Source organism: Dipodomys merriami, unplaced genomic scaffold (genome assembly GCF_024711535.1).
Source record: "Dipodomys merriami isolate MVZ:Mamm:240054 unplaced genomic scaffold, mDipMer1.0.p SCAF_100, whole genome shotgun sequence".
NCBI classification, from domain to species: Eukaryota; Metazoa; Chordata; class Mammalia; order Rodentia; family Heteromyidae; genus Dipodomys; species Dipodomys merriami.
Window position 1 is genome coordinate 835,239 of NW_027202272.1, and position 6,091 is coordinate 841,329.

The following is a 6,091-nucleotide window of genomic DNA, read 5'->3' on the forward strand; positions in this document are numbered from 1 at the left end:
AGGCTGCTGAGAGCTTAAGTGTGCATCATATAAGGATGCAGGCAGGGAGCCCCGGAAGAGAAAAGTGATGTGGGCCTGAAATGAAGAGAATGCTGCAGTATGCGCAATGAGCATATCTGAAAAATAAATCAGTCAGTAAAAGCAGAAGCATTGCATAGGGTCTGTTTGCACTCAGGGAAGTAATATACACACATAAGTTGGTAGGAGGACACTGATACATAACTTGGCCTTCTCTTGTGGGCATCCCAGGGCTTAAACACAGGGCCCAATGCATTCCTGAGCTGTTTTGCTCAAGGCTGAGGCTCTACCACCGCCACAGCTCCACTTCCAGCCATCAGGTTGATAATTGAACATAAGCGCATCCCAGGCTTTACTGCCTGCTCTGGACAGTATCTCCTGCTTGGCTTTATCTCTCAAAGCTGGAGCTCTAGCCCCTGGGCCACTGCTCCACTTCTGTTTTTCTGGTGGTTTATTGGAGATAAGAGGCTCACAGACTTTCCTGCTCAGGCTGGCTTTGAATGGTGATCTCCTGAGGAGGATTAAGCGGCTTTCCTTAGGGATTCACTGAGAAGCCGCTCCACACAAACCTTTAGTCTAAATCTCAAGAGGTTCTAGAGAAAAACAGAAACAGGAAGATGCTTCTAGTGTGTTCTAGATACTTAAGAGTGTAGACAAAAAAAAAACATTCATAATTTTATAGACAAAAGGAGCAATGCAGACAGTATGAAAATCGCTCAAGTTTTCAGTCCTCTCGTCCTGAGACAGTAAGTTCACTGCAGCTCAATGCTAAGTGACTGAACTGGCATGGCCTGTGGACATTTGCTCCAAAATCCTGGGACACTCATTTCTCATTTTTGGCTTCAAACCTGTAGCCAGAGGGGAAGATAAGGAGAGAAAATCCTTCTCAGAGAAGGCAGCTATAAAGAACATTGGGTAGTTTACTTATAAATTCAAACCATTGGAATGACCCTGTTAAGAAGTCAGATGTCCAGAGTAAAAAATGAAGAAGAAAAGAAAGGCAGGTGCCAGTGGCTGCTGACTGTAATTCCAGCTCCTCAGGAGGCTAAGATGTAGAGAACCTTAGTTTGCATCCAGCCAGTGTAGGAAATTTGACACTATTATACCTATGAGATCAGAGAAAAACCCAGAAATGGGGCTGTGAATTTTAATGCACTATCTCTAAGCAAAAGGAGTTCAGGGACAATGGCTAGGGTTAATGTCCAACCCCAGGACCTGCCCCCCACCAAAAAAGAAAAAGACAGTGTAGCTCTATGTATTTGTATATGGATGGATGTATCCCTATAGGTGAATCTCCAGAGTAGCTATGATGAATGGCACTGAACTAGGAAATTTGTTTTCAGTACAATGATTTCATAGCACAGACAGGGCTTTCAAGACATTGCATGTTCCAGGGCTCCCCTCACTGTTCCCAGTGTAGCCTGAGGGTTTCTCTGCATCCCAGGCCTGTTGGAAGAAGTCTCTCATTGTCTGGACAAGCAGACAAAAAGCCTCACTCCTGTACAGCTGTGTAACAAACAACTCCATCTGGGCCAATTAGTGAGGATGAGTGTGGGTAGGCTCTGAAAGTCAGGGAAAAAAAGGCCTCTTTGTACCACAAGCTATCTCGCTCACCAGTGCTCTGTTTTGACAGGAAGCCTTCATTTATGCCACCACCCTTGGCAGGCCAAATTTCCTGCACTTATCTTGCCTTTGTGAGACTAAATTCTGGTGTTCAGATACATTGTTCAATATAATTCAGGAGTCCTTCTGGCGGACAACTAGGGCACTGAACCTATTGAAATGTTTAATTGCAGGCAATGATGGGCCTATGATGCCTCTCCTAAGTTTCTGGAACCTTGGGAAATCAAGCACATGTCGGATATCACAACGCTTCTTATCATCTAGGGCTGGTGAAACTCATCAGGTTTTGAAATATTTGACCTGTCCTAGTTGGGCTCTGGGTGGCTAGGTTTTGGGGTTGAACACAGGGACTGAGTGCTGAACATGAGCTCAGTGCAGAAGCCCAGTGCTCTACCATTTGGTGTCACAGCTTCACTTCTGGTCTGTGTGTGTGTGTGTGTGTGTGTGTGTGTGTGTGTGTGTGTGTGTGTGTGTGTGTGTCCATGTGCATTCGTGCATACACCAGTCCTGGAGATTGAACTTAGGACCTAAGCAGTGTACCTAGTTTCTTTTGTACAAGGATATCTCTCTCCCACTTGAGCCACAGAGACACTTCAGGCTTTTTTCTAGTGATGTGGTCCTGAGAAATCATGCCCAGGGTTTCATATATGCAAAGCACTCTACCCCTAAGGCCCATTCCCAGCCCTCTGCTTCAGGTTTGTTAGTTTGTTTCTGTGTTTTTCTTGTTGTTGTTGTTGTCTGTTGTAGCAGTTAAAGTCTGGACCTGGGTGCTGTCCCTGAGCTCTTCAGATCAAGTCTTGTGCTCTACCACTTGAGCCACAGCACCACTTCAGGTTTCCTTGTGGTTCGTTGGAGTTAAGTTTCTCAAGGACTTTCCTGCCCAGCCTAGCTTTGAACCATGATCCTCAGATCTCATCCTCCTGAGTAGCTAGGATGACAGGCATGAGCCACAAACACCAAACTTCACTTCAGGTTTCTTAGTGGTCAATGGAGATAATAGTCTCCTGGGACCTTTTGTGTCTGAGATAGTTTGGAACCCAGATCCTCAGATCTCAGCTTCCTGAGATGGCAGGATGACAGACCTCAGCTATAGACCCCTAGGCAGTGGCACTCTGCTGCAAGCGGTTCCTTGGCTCCATGTGGTGGAGGGCTATCCTGAGCCCAGAGGTAAGGGTCAGTGCCTAGGCCCCAAGTTCAAGGTTCATGACTGAGTAAAAATAGAACAAAACAATTGTCTGCATAAGACAACTCACTAGCCTTCAGTAATACATAATTTTGTCCATGCCATGGGGACACATCTGAGCCACAATATTCTTTTTTTAATCAAACTCCTGTTTTTCTTTATTGTGAAAATACCGTACAGAGGGGTCACAATTACATTGGCAAAGTATTGAACACAATTTTTAGTAAGCATTGTTGCCTCCTCCTTTGTTTCCCCTTCCTATCCCTTCCCCCTCACTCCCCACCCCCCAAGTTGTAAAGTTCGTTTTTAGACATAATGAATTGTACATCTCATTGTGGCAATGGGTCCACCTGTATCCCTATTTAAACAATTTGCTTTTTCCCTTCCCCTCCATTAATTATACCAACATCAAATACAGTGAAAACAGGGGTTATACTGTGGGGGAGAGACCTACAAAGCAAAAAATAAATCATCTTATTAATATGTTAGAAACAACCACATGAAAGAAAAAACATTTGAATCCTTATGGTGTGGTTCATTTTGCCTAAGAGCAACATATCTGACATTTTCTGCTTTTCTCAGGCATATACTAGTTATTGCAAATAAGGAAAACCATGGGACCTATCTTTCTTTGGGCCTGTCTTACTTCACTTAATATAATTTTTTCCAAGTCTTTCCATTTCCTAACAAATGTGGCAATGTCATTTTTTCTTATGGAGGCATAGAATGTGATATATATATATATATATATATATATATATATATATATATATATATATATATATATCACATTTTTTGTCTGCAAAATCATCTCAGTTGTGGAGATCTTACAAGGACCGGATGAATGAATGTGCTCTATGAAGGACACAGCACGTGACAATCTTTGCATGACTCAACACACAGCACCCAATGCAGGACTCAGCACACTGCAACCTGTAAAGGACTCAGCACATAGCACCCTGTGCAAGACTCAGCACAGAGCACCCTATGAAGGGCTGAGCACATAGCTCTATTCCACAAATTGTCATTAGAATTAGGGTGGTTTCATCAGTATTACCCCTCTTTGAGGAACATTTCACAAACCACACAAGATCACATCTAATGGTTTAGAGGGCTGTTTTTTTTTGTGGGGGGTTAACCATGGGGCTTGAACTCAAAGCATGTGGATACTGTTCTAATAACATTTGCTCAGGGCTCGAGCTCTGCCACTAGGAGCCACATTTTAAAGAGTCTAACAGACTTCCTACCAGGGCTGGGTTTTAAAGCTCCCAAACAGTTAGGATGATGGGGTTAAGCCAGCCTTCAGCGTCTGGTTCCATGCAGCTGGGTTGCAGCGGTTTACATATAGCTAAGTCAGGTTAGGTGGCAGCTGTCAGCACCAGACTCCTAGCTTGCTCTGTGCTGATGTATTTGAAGTCCTGTCCTTATATCATTGCAGGTAGAACATTCTACCTTTTTTTGGCGGCAGTCCTGGGGCTTGAGTAAGGGCTTAGAAAATGTCCCTAAGTGTTGGTGCTCCAGGCTAGCATTTAATTGATTGAAAAACAGCAGAACTTCTGGATTTTCTGTTTATGTGGCACTGAGAAATCCAACCCAGGGCTTCTTGCTTACTAGGCGAGCACTCAACCACCGAGCCCCAGGAGTGAACGAGGTATAAATGGGTAGAGCTTCCTGTATATAAGTATTATATACACAAAAAGATAGATGTCTGTATATTATTGAATTATAGATAATATTACTACCAATTATTAGGTTTTAAATTATGTCTCCATTTAATGATGTGTCCCAGTTGAACAATTAATAAAGCATTAATAATTACTCAATATCCTGTTATTATTTATCATATATGTACATACATCCATACATATAATCACATATTTTATAAATGAGACAAATTAAATTATGCATCGTGTGTTACTACCCATTATTAGGTATTTAATTATGTCTCCATGTAATTTTTATTCTCTTAATGCTCAATAAAATATTAATTAAACTTAATCCAAGTCCTATAATTATTGCGTTGAATTTTATCCCAGAATGATTCACTACTAATTCAATCTGTTTTTCTTCCACCTATGTCATTTCTTACCTTTATGACATCCTATTGCATAGCATATAGATTTGCATACAATTTATACATCCTACCTGTCACCGAGCACTTTCAAAGAAGAGGAAAACGTGTCACACTCGGCTTCTCACTCCATGATTACATTTTTGGCAGAGCTGGTATCTAAACTCAGGGCCTAGAAGGCTCAGTTCATGAATGGGTGACTGCCAGCACAGCAGCCTCTAGCCAATTCAGCTGCCAGGCAGTTTCCAGGCCCTGAGATCGAGCCCTGTATGTTGACTCCATATTGCACTTAGTGTAGTTCTTCATTTTATTTTTTGTTTTATTTTATTTATTTACCATTTATTTTTATTGACTGTTATTACACATGAAACATTTACTACATTTATTACATAAGATATAGATTTGCCTATGTATAAACTGCACACCTGACACCCAGGACTTTCACAGAAAAGGAAAACATGTGTCACCATAGGCTTCTTACTCCACCATTCAATTTTTCTGAGGGCTGGCATCTGCACTCATAGCCTACATGGCCCAATTCATGAATGGGTGAGTGTCAGCACACCAGCCTGGGGCATATAGAGCTTACAAGAAGTTCCCAGCACCTGAGATCAAGCCCCAGGGGTTGACAAAATAAGAACAGATTGACATGCAGATGGTACTACACAAATAAATATAGATCTTTAAAGAGTGCCAGAGATGTCTATACATTCTTCAGTTATATAAACTACATTCCTAGCAATTCTTGGGTATTTATTATGCCTCCATGTAATTAATATTTTCATTTCCATCCTTAATGAAATATTGATGAAATCAACTACTGTCCTGAATCTATTGTGTCCATGTAATTAATAGTATTCTTTTAATGTGTCAAAAACTATCCATTAAAATCCATTGGCCTCTTAAAATCACTCTGTTTAATTTTATAGTATTATCATTAAGGAACAACTAATTCAACCTTGACATTCATAACCTTCTATTGGTATTCCTATGTATAGGAACCAGACTCTTAGGATCTCCCTGCATTGGTAGGGGTCAGGACCAGGCTTCGAACACAGGGCCTATGTGGCCGTGTTGGCCTATGGCTTCCTTGGTAGCCTGCCAGACTTCAGCAATGCCAGGTTAGAAACACTTTTCAGCCATGTCATTCAGACCCAGTATGGTCACCTTGCAAAGAAAACAAATGTAAAACCGGC